The sequence below is a fragment of the Cupressus sempervirens genome, unplaced genomic scaffold (genome assembly GCF_028749045.1).
Source record: "Cupressus sempervirens isolate cs-2001-9-10 unplaced genomic scaffold, ASM2874904v1 CseChr00s100001_01, whole genome shotgun sequence".
In the NCBI taxonomy this organism is placed as follows: domain Eukaryota; kingdom Viridiplantae; phylum Streptophyta; class Pinopsida; order Cupressales; family Cupressaceae; genus Cupressus; species Cupressus sempervirens.
The window spans coordinates 5,810,965-5,832,193 of NW_028322205.1; the positions used below are offsets into that span (position 1 = coordinate 5,810,965).

Sequence of the window (21,229 nt, forward strand, 5' to 3'; positions counted from 1 at the left end):
ACTCGTGTTCTTTTCTAGACTTTCTGAAATGAAATTGACATTTGACAAATTTTCTACCTGTTGGTCGGATATCTTGTTTACACCTGCAACACTAAAAGAGATTGCTGTCATTTGGAAAGAATGTATGATTTCTGTCACTTGGGGGGCATATGAATTCATATGCCCCATGATGCATCATTCTTGTGGCGGGGCCGCTGTGGTAGTGACGAAAGTTGGCGTCACCACCACAGCGGCCCTGCCATATTGCTAACCGCAGACATCACAATTGCGACGTCTGCCCACACATTGTGATGAAATGTGCGTCGCATGCATAGCGTCACTGTCGTAATTCCTCCCTTTGCATTGTAATTGCAACACATTGGAAACATTGTGATGGTCAGCAGCGTCAACACCAGCACTACCGTGCTACTAGCCCCATCGCAATTTTTGAGGGTCGTCGCAATTGCGACGCTCATGGGAGAACTGGAAAGGCTCTCGCCTTAGCCAACCCATGGGCAGATGTCGATGCCACCCCGTCGCAATGCGTGGGGAAGGCATCAGAATTGTGATGACCGCCGCATGCATTGCGGTGGGAGCCATGCCCAATTAGAATGGTGAAATTATGATAGATAGGCATCGAAATTGCGACGTCTAAGGATAGACATCGTAATTTGTGACTAAAAATAAATGACATCTAATACCGTCACAGTGGTGACACATTGCCGTCGTAATTGCAACACTTAGCCGTCGCAAATCGATGCCAAATGCATTAGTGCTCCCATCCCCTACTCTCTCATTTTCATAGATACACACACTCTTATCCCCCCACTCTTCTTCTTCTCTCCCATCCCCTACTCTCTACGTCTATCACACACACTCCCATCCCCCCTATTTCTCTCCCTCTCCCTCTCCCTCTCCCACTCCCTCTCCTACTGCCTACTGTCTATCTCTCTCAAGTTCTCTTTCTCTCTCTCTCTCTCTCTCTCTCTCTCTCTCTCTCTCTCTCTCTCCATCCCTTACTCTCACTCTTTCCCATCCCCTACTACTTTCTCTTAAATTCTCACACTCTCTCCCATCCTTTACTCTATCTCTCTTATAAATAAATACACATTCCCACTCCCCCCTCTCTCTATCTCTCACAGTCCTTGTCCCACTGCCTAATCTCTCCCATCCCATACTCTATCTCTCTTAAATGCTTCCGTTCCACCTCTCTCTCCCTCCCACTCCCTCTCCCATCTCCTACTCTCTCTCTCTCTCTCTCTCTCTCTCTCTCTCTCTCTCTCTCTCTCTCTCTCTCTCTCCCCCCCCATCCCTCTACCATTGCCTACTCTCTCTATCTCTCTCTCCCCTCTCTCATTCTTGACTCTCTCTTTCACACACACATACCCATACCCCCTCTCTCCTCTTGCATCCCCTACTTTTTCTCTCACTTGCTCTCCCTCTCCCACTCCCTCTCCCACTGCCTACTCTCTCTCTCACTCTCACTCTCACTCTCTCCCTCTCCACTCTCTCTCTCTCTCTCTCTCTCTCTCTCTCTCTCTCTCTCTCTCTCTCTCTCACATTTCTATTCCCCCCTGTCTCCCCCTCTCCCATTACCTACTCTCTCTTCCATCCCCTCCTCTCTCTTGAGCTACTTTGTCTTCCCCCTCTCCCATTCCATACTCTCTCTCTTTCACACACATGCACTCCCATCCTCCTCTCTCTCAAGTTCTTCCTCTCCCATCGCCTACTCTCTCTCTCCCCCATCCCCTACTCTTAATCTCTCTCTCCCAACCTGTACTCTCTCTCACACTTCCTCTCTCTCCCATCCCCTACGTTAAATCTCTTTCCCCCATCCCGCACTCTCTTTTCCACCCCTACTCTCTCTCTCTCTCACTTCCTCTCTCTCCCATCCCCTACTTTAAATCTCTTTCCCCCATCTCACTCTCTCTCTTTTCCACCCCTACTCTCTCTCACACTTTCTCTCTTTGCCATCCCTACTCTCTCTCTCTCTCTCTCTCTCTCTCTCTCTCTCTCTCTCTCTCTCTCTCTCTTTCTCATCCTATACTCTCTTTGCCATCCCTACTCTTTCTCACTTTCTCTCTCCCATCCTATACTCTCTCCCCTCTCCTCTCCCCTACTTTCTCTCTATCTCTTTCATGCACACACATAGCCATTCCACTATCCCCCCCACACCTAGTTCTCTTTTGCAACTTACATCCTAATAGTGTTTGCACACTATAATGCATGCGCCCTATAGCGTGCACATGCTATTTAGAACTGAGGTTTAAACAGTGCATGCATGCTATAGCACATGCACGCTATAGGGCACACGTGCTATTTAAACCTTAATCAAACCCAAGATTAAGGCTTGGTTTTGCCTTGGAGATCCAACCCAAAGGTTTGGATTTTATGAATAGGCATGAGACGTGTTTTCCAACAAACATACAAAAAATGATTTTTTTTTCTTCTGTGCTCCCATAAGATCAGGTTACATAGCATTATAGGTCTCTGTGTTAGCTATCTAACCATATAATTTATTTTTAATTTGAACTATTTCAAGCCTTTTATCTATAATTTCTTTTGAATGTATGTTCATTTTTTGTCAAAAATCACAATGTACTAATTGGGCTATAGATTTTAGCTCGTTCATCGAATTTTGTAACAACTTAGTTTTTTAGAAACTAGACTCCAGTTTACACACTTTGAAAAAAAAAAGTTTTGATTTTAGATTAGTTTCAATTATTTCTAGGGGGAGCACACAGATATTTGACATTTTTGGGATGTGTCTAGTTAAAAAATTCATTAAAAAAAAATAGACATTATAAAATTACTCGAAAAATCTGGGACAAACTACATAGTGTTAAGTAACTTTTGACCAGAGCAATTAAAAAATTTCAAAAAAAAAGTTAAAATTTTAGGGGGGCCATACTTTGTACTGTGTTATGTTTTTTTGGAATAAACAGTACCACTTTTTGTGGCCCCCTTTTTTGAGGACCTAAAACTAAACCATTTTGAAAAGAAATTAGTAGTTTAGAAACTAGATTCAAAGGACTACGACTTTTTTTTTGTCATATCTGAAAATTTTGAGCGTAACTATCTTCAAATTCTTGTTGTAGTTCAAAATTTGTAGATTTTAGGAAAAAGGTGTCCACTTATACCCCCCTTTTGGCACCATAACTTTGTGCACTTACCCTTTTGTTGCATCTAGAATGAGGTTCTAATTCTCTCCACAACTCAAGATATTTCCAAGGTTTCATTTATTTTCTCTCATATCTTGAGATTCCACCATGGGAAATTAATGACTCTTGGTAGAATCTAAGTTAGCACAATTTTTTTCATGTTCCTTTTAGTTTTATGTCAAAATAATGAGGCTGGAGAGAAAAGCTTGATGCCTTAGGCATGCAAGATCCATGTGCATGCTAGAAATTTGTAGCAACATCTTCCATAACTTGCTACAAAGAAGGTTTCAAGGCTCAAAAATTGGTATGTGATCATCTTACATGATTCCCCTCATATTATAATTTTTGTGAAGTTTTGCTCAAGGGGTAGGGTACTTCCTTTGTTAATGGATGCTTAATTGCCTACATTCCTAAGTGAGCCTTAAAAAACTTAGTTGTTGCATACTTATCTTGAGATCCCAAGGCTTTAGTATGTTGTATAAAACCCAAAAGGGTATCGAAATTAGTGATTCTTTTTTTTGGGTTGTGAGGAGATGTTTGTGATTTTCTATGTTCAAGGCTACAAGCCTAGTCTTGAGTTTGTTAATCAACTAGCCAATGAAAGTTGCATAGTTTGAATCTAATTTTTTGATTCATGTTAGTTTGGACCTAAATAGACCCTTTCCATGCTTGGAAGTCACCCCTAGTCCTTATTTATTTGTGGGGTTTTGTGTCAAATAAGCCTTATAATGCCCTTAAGAGAAACTAGTGATTAGTTGTCTTTGTGATAGGTTTTACTTGTGATTGGGGATTCCTAGGAGTGGTTGGATTGTGATAACCATACCATCTTATCAAGCACTTGTGATAGGTGTTTTGGGGCTGATTGGATTAACAATGACACTCATTTTTCCTTAACCTTCAATGAAGAGGACTCTAGGAACCTTGTCCATTCCCACTACCCATTCCATTGCATCAAAGTGGTATCAGAGCTATGTCTCTTACTAAAGAGGAAGAAATACCTTTAAGGAGGAGCAATCTGAGGTTGTAGACCTTGATCCATTTGTGATGATGTAAAAAGAGAAAAAATGCATAAAATGTTGTCCTCTTACATAAAATACTATCCTCTTGCATTTTTTTCCCACACTTTTCTATAAAATTAAGAAAATAAATTAAAGATTAGGTTACCCATTTCGCTCCTCTATAGCATATCAAAAGATGAGGTATGGTTGTTTTGGACCAAGTCTCTAGTGTTACACTATAGACCACTTTTTTGTCATAAAAATGAGCAATATAGGTTATTTTTATGGGAAAAAAATATTTTTATGTTTCTTAGAAGGTTAAAAAGGTCCTTAGGGTCATTAGGTTATGTTTTAGTTGTCTAAGAGTTAAGATGTCAAAAAATTGCAAAAATTTGAAAAAGTTATCAAAGCAAAATTGAAAAAATGTTGACAACTTTACAAGAGTTTGGGAATGGTGAAGGGCTGAGCATTTGAAAATAATTTATTTTACTATTGAAAAACCTTTTCCAAGTCATAGAATTGGAATCAAGTGAAAAATGTAAAAATTGCACCTTTTGTGTAAAGTTGAATTTTTGAAAGTTGTAAAAGTTGCTCAAATTTGTAGCTTAGTGAAAAATGGGTTGTGGGATCGAACTATATATTTTGTTAGCTTCAAGTGGCTAGGTAAACCCTATCCCCAGCCTTTTCCTATCCATTTTAGTGCTCAAACATTGTTGGGCATGCTGAACTGGAACATCCCTAAGAGTCACTAAATGTCATAGGGTTGCGATCTTTGATGGGGCATATCTTAGAGCTTGTGCAAGCTATGGATGCGATTCTAGTTCCTATAGGACTATGTTATAGAGGCCTACAATAACTTCTCTCATTTTTTGGAAATCATACTCCATTTTTATTTTACAACACTATCTCGAGTGATGCTGAAACTTGTAGTGTTAGCCAGTACAAAGTTGTGAATTGCCAAATCTCTCTCACCTTTTGTCATGGGATCAAATTGTCTTCTCTGTTAGCTCTGGATGGCTAGGTAAACCCTATCCCAAACCTTGTCCCATCTTGTTCAATACTGAAACATTCTTGGGCATGCCGAACCAAAATGTCCCTAAGCGTCACTAAATGGCACAGGGTTGCTATCTTTGATGGTGCATATCTCGAAGCTCATGTGAGGTATGGATGCAATTCTAGTTCCTATAGGACCATGTTGTGGAGACCTACAATAAACTCTCTCACTTTTTAGATATCATACTATGTTTTGATTTTGCGATGCCATATTGGGTGATGCTGAAACTTGTAGTGTTGGCCAGTAGAAAGTTGCCAACTACCAAATCTCTCTCATCTTTCATCATGGGATCAAGCTATCTACTCCACTAGCTCTGAGTGGTTGGGTAAACTCTATCCCCAAACTTGTACCATCCTATTCAGTGCTCAAATTTGCTTGGGCACACCAAACTAGAACGTCCCTAAGGGTCATTAAATGCCATAGAGCTATGATCTTTGATAGGGCATATCTCAAAGCTTGTATGAGGTATGAATATGATTCTAGTTCCTATAGGACCATGTTGTGGAGACCTACAATAACCTCTCTCACTTTTTATAGATCATACTCTATTTTGATTTTGCGACACCATCTCGAGTGATGCTAAAACTTATAGTGTTGGCCAGTACAAAGTCGCCAACTGCCAAATTTCTCTCACCTTTCATCGTGGAATCAAACTATCTATTTCATTAGCTTCGGGTGGCTAGGTAAACCCTATCCCCAACCTTGTCCCATCTTGTTCAGTGCTTGAACATTCTTTGGCATGCTAAACTAAAACATCCCTAAGGGTCATTAAATGCCAAAGGGCACTGATCTTTGATGGGGTATATCTTAGAGCTTGTGGAAGCTATGGATGTGATTCTAGTTTCTATAGGACCATGTTGTAGAGACCTACAATAACCCCTCTCACTTCTTGGAGATCTTACTCTAATTTGATTTTGTGACACCATCTCGGGTGATGCTGAAACTTATAGTGTTGGCTAGTACAAAGTTGCCAACTGCCAAATCTCTCTCACCTTTCCTCCTAGGATCAAATTGTCTATTTTGTTAGCTCCAGGTGGCTAAGTAAACACTAGCCCCAACCTTTTCCTATCCCATTGAGCGCTCAAACATTCTCGGGCATTCCAAACCGAAACATTTCTAACAAAGATAATGACACATTAAGGGGCCTACAAGACTTCATAAGTTTCTATTTATCTCCCTCACATTGAAAATATCATGGATAAAATATGTGTGATGTGTAGAAGGATAAGATTATAAAGGGCTCATAAATTTTCCTCTTCATCATAACTCACAATCTTAAGGGTTTCTTAGAGGTAGGCTTAATATGGCACATATTCTAATATGCCATAGGTTTATAAGATTGTGTCAAAACTATCAGAGGAATGATAGAGATCACTATTTTGCATCATTATGAGGGTTTACAAAGGAATAATCAATGCATCACTATAGAGACAACATTGATGATAATCAATGCATAAGGTGAGGGCATTATGAAGGAATGAGATCAAAGGAAAATATTCAAGGCAATAATAGTGAATGCGATGAACAACTTTTCAAACCTTTGTAGTAGTTAGATCTTTGCTTCATTAATGTTTCATTAAATCTTGAGAATCCTAATATGTACACCCTATTTTTCAAAGTGCTAGGATCAACATAAGTGTAGCATTCAAAATATTCATCCAATTTTGGGGTGGAAGTTGGGGAATCTTTCTGGAGCATTTTTTCCATTTCTCATAAAATAATTGATGTCATCTTTTCCACTCACATTAGGGCTAAAGGTGGGTTGTATTTAGCATAGGTGAAATGCCAAGATAGTCTAGATTCAAAGAACTAGGAACTAGTTGCATCATAATTGTCTCAACATGATGCCATAAAAGTATTCCTCTTCAAAGTTCTTCTCCTCCTTAATTGCAAAAAGTCTAAGTCCACAAGTTGCTATGGGATGGATCATATTGTTGTTTCTAGGATAATATTTTGATATGCCCAAACATTATGAATAAATGATAATAGCTCTTTGCATTTAGATAGGGAATTAGAAGTTAAATTTCTATGTCTTGCCTTTAAGTAGTTCAAAATTGATTTCATTTATTTCTATTGATTTTGTAGCACATTCAAATTGTGGTTAACTTTTTCAAAAGTAATTCTTACCATTTGGCAACACATATAAATACTTTACAATTCTTTAAAAAATGATGAAAAACTATTGATGACTAGACCTACCATATAAATTTTATATATTAGTTTGTCAACAACAAGGAATTATTTTCTTTGATGTTTTATCCTAAGAAGTTGTTTTAGAAATCACATATTGTTGAATTGATTGCTTTATTATTTGTTTCACTGGCAATAATGTACAAAAAGTTAGTATTAATACTAAATAGAATAAAACTAAAACAAATACTTGTGTGTAATTTTAATTATTTTATAATCATAAGAAGTGTTACTTATATATATTTAGTTGGTCAAATTCATTTGGATTGGTTAATGGATTCATGTCAAGCTTCTAATTGTTGACCAATAGCCATTAAATGAGACTAGGCTAGTTAAAAGTTTGTTGGGGATACTTTTGGAGGACTTTATGACGTTATTGCCACTCACATCCTCAACTCATAAATAAGGAAAAATATGGAAAAGTTGACATGATCTTGGGTTGAAGTAAAATCTCAAAAAGTGATGTACTTAATGGGCCATAAGAAATCTACCTGTACATTCCCCAACTTATAAAAAATGGTTGGATATAAAGGCTCCATATGCTGGCCCCAAAATGGAAGCTAAGGATGTAATTGTGCATGTATTGGCCCAATCTCCCTACGAGGATCCCAAGTATCTACTGCTATTATTAATTTGGGCGTCACTATATGATCCAAAATGTTATGAAGTACTAAATCATATAATTACTTCTCCTATGTCTCTAGAAAATGTAGCATAGGTTCAGGGTCCCTTGGCTCCCAGGAATTTTTAGAACCTATTCTCAGTACTATAAGATTAACTTTAATAAAGAGTTGAGTGTAAGGAGTTGAAGAAGCAAGTTCTGCTTCTATGTAAATGTCAAAATCACAAGTCTTGTTTCCTTGCATAAGCCTTTGCCACAATGAAATTACCTCTAAACCATTCAAAGGATGTTGAAGTGGTTCCCAACCTTGAAATGCTCTTATAAATAATGCTAGAGCTAAACATTATGCATAATAGAGAACATCTTATCTAGTGTAGTACAAGATTGAGTAATTCTATGGTGTGGGAGCACCCCATCAAACAAAGGAGTCATAAGTCTTCTCCTATCAAAATGAATAGTTTTAAGGTCTTCTAGGCCTTTTCAAACTTCTTTTTAGCATGTTTGGTTGTTTTTAGGCTTTCTTGCATTTATACCCTATTGTGTGAACCCTTCAACAACTTTAGTATTGCTATAAACTAGTTGATTCATGAGGTCACAGGGGTCTAGTAGTCTCCTAAGGTCTTGTTAGAAGTCATATGAGGTGTTAGGATCTTTAGAAGTTTTTATAAAGTCATAAAAAGAAAAATAAGTTGCATAACTAGGGTAATAATGCAACATTTATGCAATAATATGGACTTTTGTTTGTAATGGCTCCATCCAATGGTCACAACCTTTGAAAATCAGTTGGACCAGTTGGAGGAAGGTCTTCATAAGCCCTTACAGGTGGGTGGAAGACATAGATTGTACTTTTTCTTTGAAATCAATAAAGAAACCATCATTTTTCCTACAAAAAGACTGCTTTATCATGCATTGTACAGACTGTACAAACTAGGGGGCCTAGAGAGTTAGTTTTTATTGAAGCCTATAGAGTCACCTTTCCAATGAGCCTACTCTAAGCCCTTGATTCACTGGGTGGTTGGAGATATAAGGTTTTTTTGTAAGAGTTTCTTTCAAACCCTAACCACCTAGGGTTTTGGAAAAGAATGTTGATTTCTCCCATTTCCACTTTTGGAAAAATTTGATTCTTGGTGGAATGGGAGGTTGTGAAATGTACATTAGGACTTCGGTGGTTTCTGTGGCTATAAGAAATTTGCACAAATGAGTTGGCATTACCATTTGACAACTCTATTGCGTTATGGAATTTGCTAATTTACATGCCTTGAGATTTGAGTCAGTAAGTGAAACTTTGGAATATGCCTTCCCTTAACCCAACCTAATTATTGGATGCATTGGTTTGGTCTTTCTCACTATATTTTTGGTACTTCCTTTATTAAGGTGGCCTAATTGGGGCTATTAGGCCTATATAACAGTCTAGTTTTGGAAGGCTTGTAAATGGCTTCAGCACTTGCCCTTTTGGGGATATAAAAAAATCAATAAAGGGTACTTGGAATGCTAATTAGTTCCTAAGGTCTTTTGGAAGATATGGTACTAGTTGCCTAATTTGTCTTTGGAAGGGCTAGTAGCCTAGATGTTGCATTATGAGGACAAAGTTATGAAATTTGTGTTTGGGTTGTTGTTTGGCCATGGTTCCTTGGTTTTAGTGTTGGGATGAACCCCTTAACATGCTGATCAACCTTATTTGTGAGAATCCACCATTCATGGCTGTGAAGCCAAGTTTGTTAGTGTAAAGTTGTAATGGATTAATGATGATCTCTTAGTGTTATTGTTGTGTCAAGGTGTAGAAGTTTGGGTGTATAATTTTTCTTGTTAGACTGACATCAGCATTGTGCTTATTGTACCCTAACCTCTGCATCATTCTACCTATAAAATTCTATCTTCTATAAGGTACGACATTGACCAATTGTGCATATAAGGAAATATATGCATTGGAATACATGTGAATGCCCATTATAATTGGTATTCTATGATGGCAGATCGAACATATGGAATTAATGAAACCTTGAGAATCCTATTAGGCTCTACATCATAACTAAATCTTGGAATTAATTTAATGTATTGTTTTCAGTTTTAGATTTGTTATATGTTTGTGATAATAATTTATGATAAATTTTTAGATGCATAACATAGAAGGTAGGCTTTAAACATGAAGAAGAAGATCATAAATCAATATGACAATGGCATAAATTGTAAATGATAATTTTTTTTCTTTAACACTAATAAAGCGTATTGCTGATCAATATTGTATCAAAAATTTAAACTAATTAGGTATTGAATTAAGCTTGATAAACAAATGATAGAGAAGGAAAACTTTAAACATGAACAAGATCATAAATCATATTAAGATGACATATTGGAAATGATAAACTTATGCTTAAACATTGGTAAAGTTTATTGTTAATAAATGTTCTATCAAAGTTTCAAACTGATTAGGTATTCAATTTAATGTCATACATGAACAAACATATAATATAAAATGATAACCAATAATGTCATGTACATTAAAAAACACAATATATTATGATAACCAATAATGTTGTACATGAAAAAACATATCATATATTAACCAATAATGGCATGAGTCTAATAATGTCATGCATCAAATAAATATCATACATCAAATATAAAATGTCATATATATATCAAATCTATATCAAATATGTCCACTAATATAAAATCCAACATATATGTCTACTGATGCCTATACATGTACATGTCTATCAACTATATCTTATCCTTCCCATGAGGAGAAGGAAAACCAATCTCTAGAGGCCTTCAGTCATTGTGTGGAGGGAGACAGTGGTGATGATGGGTTCCTCCTCACATGCTCGCTAGTCCTCTTGTTGAGGCTCTTCCCTAACTCAAGTTGATACAAATAAAGTAGATATGAATCAATAATTATTATACATTGAAATCAAATATATGTACACACACAATTAATTATTTTCTTACCATCATCATATAGTTGCTCTGCAAGTCCACCTCGAAGGCTCATGGATGATCAAGTGTGACAAGACCTTACAAAAATTGAATCAATATAATCAATTATAAATAACATTATAAATTTCAATACTAAATATTATAAACAACAACTAAAACCAAGAAAATTCTTTGATACCTTAGTCAATGGCTATGAACTAGCCATAGCTGCAGCCACTCCATGATCGACAGACTATCGGAGATGAGGAGGAGTCTCTGATGTCAAAAGCTGCATGTCATATAGTACACATTAAATGTAACATGAAACATGAAACAAATATAATCAAATGAATTAAATTAACATTAAACAAATGTACCTCTACGAAGTTCATGTCGTGTTTAGGCTCAAAGTTTATAGTGAATGTTAATAGTCCAGTAGAGAACTAATGCACATGCACAAATTTTTTTGTCAACCCTTAATACGATTACTTAAAAGATATATGTATTCATTTAAATGATTAAATCAATATATACCTCTAGACTTGTCAAGGGTATGAAAAATGGGGCCAAGGAATCACTACTAGGCCTGCCAACACTCTAACCTTGAATTTTGAAAAATGTTAATACATGCTAATTATTTAGTCATTCACTATACATATGAAATGTGATCAAATTAGTTTATTATAATTGTAATTTACCTATGTGTCAATGCCAAATGTCTCATTCAGGAACTCATCCATCACTAGCCCATCATTCGCACCATCTTTAGCATGACTACCAAATGTGCATAAGGATATGCATGATGTGCACATGTGACCGCGATGTGTAGAAGGCTCCTCCTCAACTAATGGACTCGTGCAATGAATGACGGTCTGTGTCGAAGCTCTAATAGTCCCTAGAGCGCTAGCCTCTACATGTTCCTTGACAATTCAAGGAATAGTCACATGCTCACCCTGTGGCTTGACCACAGGTGCCCTAACTACATTAGGGTCATGACATGCCCCTAGCCTGTTAAATGATGACCCCCACCTCTACCTTGAGAGTGCAATATATCAAAATAATTGGGGACCTCCCCAAGGACAAACTCGCAATACAATTTCCTTAATAAATACATGGGGACCTCGTGATGATTGTAAGGAGAGGCATCAAAAACCATCCACCATCTATCCCAAAAGTTATTTCCAATAGCATCGTGTATGCACCAATGGATGGGGAACCATTTAGTATCATTTCTAATAGTATTTTATTCAATGGGTTTTCTAAATAATGCACATTTTCTACCTTTTGGTATATCTTTTTTTCTAACGTCTTGATATGATAATTTATTATAATAATATGTTTTTTGTTCTTCCCTCTTAACCCGACAAACATCTAACTAACTACTAATAAAAGCTATGTGGGTCTTAATGGATTCGAGGGACGATGACAATTGAGCTCTCATTGGATTGGTTTGTTTGCATTGTTTCAACTGACCAATGAGTCCTTCTAATTTAGTTTTTTCTCTTTCTATTTCATTTATTATATTTTCTTGTGTGCTAGGAGGAGGTCTTGCAATTGGTTCAGGCTGCAAAATTTGTTATTCTTCTTGTGGTGGGTTTTGATTTTGATTTTTCTTGAGGGTTTTCATTTTGGTCTTGTTGAGGCTTTTGACCTTCTTGGGGATTTGCTGGTTCATTATTGACATTTCCTGATAAGGAATCAATTTAAATCTAAATAAATAAATAAATATAAAGAAAAATTATAAAAAACCTACAAAATAATATAAAAAACATATCAAACAATGAAAAAAGAAATTTAGATAACATAAGACATGCTTGTGATCTCTAACTTTGATGATGAGGAGGCATATTGGCAAGTCAGGTGGTGAAAAACTTGTTTTGTTGCAATCCGTGTACACCCTGCAGCGAGGAGTAGGGAAAATGAGTGAAAATGAATGGGCTGTAGGTATGCAGCCCATTTATAATATTTTTTCTTTTTACAAAATGCATACATGCTATAGCACATAAGTACTATAGTGCATATTCACTATGGCTCGAGCTACCCAAGTGATAGTGCATGTGCGCTATTGAAAATTTAAAAAAATAAAATAACGTGTCACCTTTTTGACACCACAACTTGGTGCACTTACACAAATGTTTTTACATACACTAATTGCTATGCACTCTCATAGGCATATGCAAAATAGGAAAAATTGAAAGATGTTAGTTAAAGAAAATATAATAATAGAAGACCTGATAACTCCAAGAGCCCAAGTTTCTCCTTAGGAATGTGGCTTTATCCATGCCAATCCCATATGAAAATCTTAATGATGATTTTTAAGCAATCCTATGGTTTGGTGACAAAGGTGGATTATAGCACACTACAATAGAGCTTCGTTGAGGCTCGCTATAAATCAAATCCAAACTTAGATTTTCACAAATACATGATGAAAATTCTTGAAGTAGACTTCAAGAAAATTGTTGGTATAAATGGATACTTGTGGTCTTTCATGGTGATCTTTTTGCTTCTCAATGTTCATGCATGTCATTATACAGCTAGCTTAAGAAGTTGCCGAGAAGCATATAATTGTTAGTCATGGCTTAGTCCAGTAATAAAAGAAGTGGTATAAGATGTTTAGGCACACGTCAAACATGTGATTCAAGTTTCTATCATCTGCCATATATACATAGTTTGAAGATAGAGCCTATCTTTACATATCAATGGAAACATTGAAACTGAAAGAAATGTCAGGTTTTAATGCCAGATGCAAAAGAAATGAAGAGGATCTAATAGCACATCGATGTCAAAAGATATATGTAGTAAGATCCCTTTGACTCCTTCCATGTCATGATCCCATGAATGGAAGTTACATGAACCCAAGAATTTAAATAGCTAATTCAAAATGCCGCAGTCATAAAGATTGAACTTAGTACCTCTGTGGTAGTAAAAGAAAATAGAGAAAAGAATGATGGGAGAAAATGCTCACATTTCATCAATGATTCCTAAGGATATAAAAAGATATGAGCACATTGAAATCTATGGAGTTGTGCACAAGCATGGTGAAAAGCATACTATACGCAATGATTGAGAGCTAAATGTGCCTTTTGTACCAAAGGGCTAATATTGTAGATCACATGAGGATAGAATATATTGAGAAAAGAATTGTTAGCAGAATTAAAGCAAGTATATCCCAATAGGAACTATCTCCAAGGTTTGTAAAGTGATTGTGAAATTAAGTTAGTGCCACCTATCAAATGTAGTTATGAAACCTTTCAAAGAGTCTAAATTGGAGAATATATCATTAGAAAGTTCTCGTGGCTGAGCATAAGGAAATTCTTGAAGTCTCTTAATCTCTAAAAAAGAGTTAAACTTGAAAAGAAGCAGTTTTAATAACTAAAAGGAAATAAATGTATGACAAAGTAACGGTAGAAGGGTTCCACTTCTTCTTCCCAAGACTACATATTATGTTTTATAGAAAGAGGGAAAGAGTTGTTCCAAATTATTTTATTCCTTGTGAAGGAGGGAAAGCAGAGCTTGTTTCTGAATGGTGTGTTAGAGAAAAGGATAAGTTTTGATTTGTTTTATGTAATGCAAGGGAAAAGTTTTAGTTTTCCTTAGATAGTGACTTTGACTGTAAATGTGTAAGAGGATCTTTGTTGTCTTTTACACTTTAGAGAAGGGAGACTAGAGGATAATTGCATCAAAACTTTGGTTATGAAGCAGATTCTTTCCACTGATCATGATCTTTGTATTGTTTTCAGTTTTCTCTAAAATGCATTTTAATGTCACTATTTTCTGATTATGGTATCATTTCAAGATATCTTTAAAAGCTTTTATTTTTCATTTTCTCAAGAGGATGGAAGATACATTCTTCATTTTTGCTTTGTAATGCAGTATCTTGGCAAATGAACTTTGTGTTATTTTTTGTTTAATTTTTTTTAGTTAGTTAATCTTTCACATCTATTTCATGTTTACGAGTGGATGTTTGTAAACCTTTCATGCTTTCTAGCTAAAAGCATCTATATTTGAATTCATTAAAAATCATGTATAGGGAGATGTATCTGATAAAATTCAAAGGAAGGTTATCAATCTAATGATAACCTATCAAACTATTAGTGCTGATTCAATCTTCCTATCTAGGCATTTAGAGTTAATTTGTATTTATTTCTTTAGAAGACAATATGGTCACTAACACTATTGAAGATAGAAAGATTAAAAATAAACTAGGTGTAAGAGTCATAGGTGGGTTAACACATGTTTTGGAAAGGGTTAACATTTTGTGCTAATGGCTTTTTCTATTTTGGAAAGTGATTATCACCATCTTTTTGAAATAGTAAATTTTTCTATTTTGGAAGCCTTCCTTTCTTTTCTTCCCAAATAGCAGTATCAAGTTATGACAAATATGCTTGTACCATGTGGCAGTGGGAAAACTTTCATGTTATCCCCATATTTTCCTTTTCCCAAGCATCACTTTTTACAACCTTTAAAATCAAAAAATCAATGTTACCACTTCCATCATGCATTGGGAAATGTGCTCTAGTTCTTCATTGACCAAGATAGCTTGATTTACTCTTCCCCTGAGTGACTCAACTTTGGCTTAGTTTGTTCTTTAATTGAGTGAACTTGGTTTTCGCTATTGCTGAGTTGGCTCATTTTCTTCTTTGACCAAGCTGGGGGTTAATATGCATCTTTTCTGGGTTAAACTTGTGTGTTAACCATTTTTGTTGTTTTAGATAGGCACTTACATGCCCTTTCTAATATAGAAAAATTCTCTTTTTTGAAAGGCTTCCTTTCTTGCTTTTTCGAAATAGAGAATATTGCTATTTTGGAGAGCTACTTTTTGAAAGATATTGATTTTTCTCTAGATCATATCCATTACAAGTTTAAAATATTATGATTTTCAAATTTATTAAAATATACATATTTGTAAAATGTTGAATATTATATAAGTCACTAAAAAAAATTAATAGTTATAATTTAATGAATTTTTTTGGCAAGTATTTATTATAAAATATATTATTATTATTCTTGTTCAAATGTATTATTATTCTTTTAGAATTATTTTTTGATAATTTCATTTGGTCATTGAACTTGATCAATTATCGACATTATTTTCAATTATGAACAAATTAAACCCATAAATATTTGACAAAATTATGTTTTCAAATTTAATAATTTATATTTATATGTTGTTAAAACTATTTAACTTTTACTATTTGATATAAAATATAAATTTTATGGTAAAAAGTTTATACAACTCTTAAATATTTATGCCTATCAAAATTCACTATTGTAAATTTAGTTTTTTTCAAAAAAATTCATGTTGGAAATTATTATAGAACACATACATCTTTTTTTTTAAAGTATTTTGATGAAGTTATTTTAAATTTGATTAGTTATATACTATATATTTCTAAAATTAAAATTGCTATAAATAAAAAATGGGAAAAAAACATTTTTTAGAAGTAAAAGAAAAATAATAATATTTAATTAAATTTTAAATATGATACTTTACATTAAATACTTTCTATTTTTAAAAAACTTATTCTAATTTTAAAAATACAATTTATAGAAAGAAACTTATAATAGAATTTTTTATGAGTTAAACATGTTAAATGGAAATTAAGTTAAATATTGGAAGGGTATAATAGAAGATAAGATGCTCAGTGTGGAAGAAAATTGGTACATTCATATTCATTATTTGTCTTCATTATATGAATAAGATTTGTAATAATTAATTGAACTAGAGTGTCATCAATCTCTCATTTGTAATATTTTTAGTGTGCATTATTTCAATTTCTATATAAAAAAAAAATTCAAACTTCATCAAAGTAATTTTAGAAATTTTAGTACTTTCAATTAACCAAGAGCCTAAAAATAAAATGATAGGTACTAAATCAATTTCAAACATAATATATTTGGAAATTGTTTAGGATAATCAATTACAATGTAATGAATGAACTCACATGCTTTCTTGGAAAGTTTAAAGAAGTTGACCTTAAAGTGAGAGTAATGTTTTTTTTATTATTATATATAATCTTACATAAATAATTGATGTTTTTTGTGATATGTGAAGACAAATGGAAAATGGATCAATTATGTTAGAATGAGTATGAATATAAAGACAAGAATGAACCCAACTTCACATAAGACTATAGTATTTTTCACTACATAATTGTAGTAAACAATTTCTTGAAATAAGCATTGCATTTAAATAGATTGACCTAAATATATAACATGCTTATCACATAATAATAATAATTTAATTTAATTTAATTAATTGTATCTAACTATATAAAATAAAATACTTCTATGAACAATACTTTCTTTTAAAAATCTACTTAAAACTAACATTAATAATTATGAGATTGAAAATAATAATGATAAACTAAATGTCAACGCAATGACAATTCAATGCTAAATTAAATTTTATAAAAATCATGCATGTTAACTACTTTACAATTGAAAGCTTCACTAAAAATAATAATAATTTTTTCCTTGGAAGTCTAAAATTTCTAGTTTTGTTATCTTTTGCTACATGTCTCTCTAAGTTTGAGATTTATACAATGTGAGAATTCCAAAAAATTTAAATGTGTGAGGGAATGCATGTTTAGATGATGCAGATAACTCTTCAAAACAAGCCAATAGTGAAGACAACTCATTCAACAATTTCAACGTCAAGTGATCCATTGATTGAATATCACAAAACTTTTCTTGTAGACTACTAAAGGAAGACTGTCAAATATTTTTCAGTTAAGTAGAGGTTGTAGGCAACATGTATTTATTTTAATTTTAAAGAATGGGATATTCATTTAAAATACACAAAGCAAGATGCTTAACTCCACATTTTCTTCGTATGGCTCTCTTATATTCTCTCTATTATAAATTTGTAATACAGTTAAACTTGTGAATGGAAGCCATAAAGGGAGATTCCTGTTTGGAAACATATCCTAGCTAAGCCACACAAGGGCTTTGAATAGAAAGACAATTTCTCTTGTCAAAAAAATGTATTTGACGAGATCGTCTGCTACTTCCACTCCTTGGTCAACTGCCCCAAGTTATTTTAGCTCTTCTTTGAAGTGCCTAAATAATAGGCTCTGTAACCTTTGTTGAAGATATTGAGGCCCCTACTGGTTGATGGGTCTATGTGCTATTGGGCCAATTCTGTATGCAAGAAAATTGTTGATCCTAGCTTGGTCAAATGCTACGTTGTACTATTTTCTTTCATCCATTTATATAAATAAAACTATGGACAAAGTGAAAAAAATTGTTCTCTAATAAGCTAATTAATCATTTGCATGCATCAATCCCTCTTACCCTTGGGTATTTGTGAAGTTTGATAATTTGATGTGGCGATGAATAATGATATGGTGAGTAGGCACTTGAAATCTTTCCCCCCACATCACAGATCATGCATTTGTATGCTCTATGTATGCTCCTTGTATGTTATAGCAAAAAAATGTAACAAGATAAAAAGATAAAAACATTGCTCAATCAACAGTAACCAAACATGGATAGTCATAGCAAAATATGAAGGAAAATTGATATATTTACCAAATGTGGAGCTAGATGACATCGTCCAATTTGATAGATTGATTTTATAAAACTGAAAAATAGTAAGCCTACACTTTTCTTCATTTTGTGTAGTTGCGTCCACCATTGATGCTCCTCAAAACTAGAAATCAAGAAACCAACAACCAACAACGCTACAAATAGTATATTGGGTGGGATAGTAATAGCGGGATGATTTTGAAATACAAATATTATATTGAGTGGGATAATCCTATGCGGGATGATTTTAAAATTTAAAATTTCAATTTCCATGAAAATTTCTATTTGCTCTGTCGTTGTTGTCTATTCCATCTATTTTCATACCATGTATTAACCATATTGACCCATGTCACTTTTTGCGTCAGGATAGATTTAACTTTCAAAATCAATCAGATCACTCAAGGTCCATTTGGTTCCCGGAATTTAAAAAACCTAGATTTCTACAAACTTTGGTTTAGCCAAATCAAGGTTTTACAAATCTTCATTCTGATTTTTGGAATTTTACTTAAACCATTTGTTTCACTCGGAAGATGCATGTGAAGACACATTTTTATGTGTAAGCTTGGAGTTAAGGACAAATTTCAAAAAGTAGTCCAATCTATGTTTTTACACTCAAAAAACATATTTTCAAATCCAGATTTTGAAAAAGCCAATTCATATCATCTTCCAAAACCAAACGGACCCTCACCAATTATTATGCATGTGGAGGGAATGCGATGGTATTCTCCTAAATCCAAACCTTATCGTTACACTTTGGGGACAGAAGAAAATGAATTATACTTTCACAGACTTTTCAACACAGATAAGTTAACGCGGTCAAGATATTGTTGTCGTTGAAGGTGGATGGAGGACTGCACTTGGCAGGTCACGGTAAAGAAGAAAGGACGATTTAGGTAAATATAAAACGAAACTGTATAAACATGTAGAGCTCCTAGTAGGTTCAGATTAGAAATCTCGCCCTCTTCTTCTTTTTCTTTGTATGGAGAAGACAGAGGAAGATGGGGCTTCCTCTGCCTCCTGGACCGCCTGCCTTGCCTCTTCTCGGAAACCTCCTCCAGCTTGGAAAGAGGCCTCACGAGTCTCTACACGCACTCTCTCTCAAATACGGCCCATTGATGACTCTGCATCTAGGCATGAAGACAACAGTGGTCGTCTCCTCTGCTGCCATGGCGAAGGTGGTCTTTAAAACCCACGACCACGTTTTGGCCGGGCGGACGGTGATAGAAACAGCCAAAGCTCTTTCTCATCACAAGTTCTCCCTCATTTGGGGCGAATACGGACCTCACTGGTGCAACCTCCGACGCATCTCAACGGTCGAGCTTTTCAGCCCCAAAAGAACGGAAGCTCTGCAACATCTCAGAAGAGATCAGGTGTTTGGCACCGTTCGACTCATTTTCGAGGACAATGGAAATGTTATCGATATCGGGCATACCGGGTTCTGCAAGTCTCTTAATCTCTTGGGGAGCGTGTCTTCAGCACAAACGTCTACGATCCGCACGATCCGGCCTCGACCGAATTCAACCATCCCGTCTGCGAGCTGATGAAGCTCGGCGGAACCCCCGATTTCTCTGACTTCTTCCCGTTTCTCCGGTTCCTCGACCCGCAGGGCCTGTGCTGTCAGACGGCCAAACACATGCAGGGTATGTATCATTTCGTCGATTCCTTCATACACAAAAGACTAGCACCTGCCGGCGAAAATGTTGAGAAGACTGACGCAAAAAAGGATTTTCTGGACGTCCTCCTGGACTGCAGAAGGGAAGACTTTACTCTCGTTGATATTCGAGTCCTCATAAGCGTAAATACTGAAATCAACCATTTTTTGCTTTCCGATAGTTCATCATGTTTTGCCCGGAATGCTTAATTAATTGTGTGTCTCATTTGTCAGGAGCTTTTTATTGCCGGCAGTGAAACGACCACGACAACAATTGAATGGGCCATGGCAGAATTCATTCGCAATCCTCAGAAATTGAGTGTAGCCCGACGAGAATTGGATGAAGTGGTCGGTTGCAACAGAAGGGTGGAAGAATCTGATCTTGATCAGCTGCCTTATCTCAATGCGGTAGTGAAGGAAATATTCCGTTTGCATCAGACAGCTCCTCTGCTGCTTCCCCACAAAGCCGAAAGTTCCTGCGTGATCGAGGGATTTGTGATACCCAAAGACACGCAGGTGATGGTGAACGTGTGGGCAATCGGGAGGGACCCTCAAGTCTGGAGCAATCCGTCGGAATTTGTGCCGGAAAGGTTTTTAGAAGGCGAGAATAGCAAGATAGATTACAGGGGACAACACTATGAGCTGATTCCATTCGGATCCGGAAGAAGAATTTGCCCCGGGCTTCCATTGGCAAGTCGAATGGTTCATTTCATTTTGGCATCTCTGCTTCATTCGTTTGAGTGGGTACTTCCAGAGGGGATGAGGTGCGATCAGATAAACATGACGGACGAGTTTGCACTTACTTTGAAGAAGGCAGTGGCGTTAAAGGCAATCCCTGCGCCACGTCTGCCAAATTATCTATACTAGCTTTCCATGATATGACTTTCCAAATGTTCTTGCTGTTGTATTTGACTTTCGGATGTTAAGTGTGTAGTTAGAATTTGTGAAAAATCAAACTATTGCAGTCACTGATTATTAATCTCCTATCACAAATGATTATTAAACTGCTGAAAACAATTCTCAGCTAATATTGAAAAATAACACAACTGCAACTTCACTTAAAATACGGAAAGAAATGCGCAACACAATGAACACAATATTTTCGGACAAATTGTCCCTGGAAAAACC

At 35.4% G+C, this 21,229-nt stretch overlaps 1 pseudogene; it reads left to right on the top strand.

The window, feature by feature from the left end:
* The first annotated feature begins 520 nt into the window (after nucleotides 1-520).
* On the top strand, nucleotides 521-20,968 carry LOC149527885 (cytochrome P450 76T24 pseudogene; annotated as a pseudogene).
* Nucleotides 20,969-21,229: the final 261 nt, after the last annotated feature.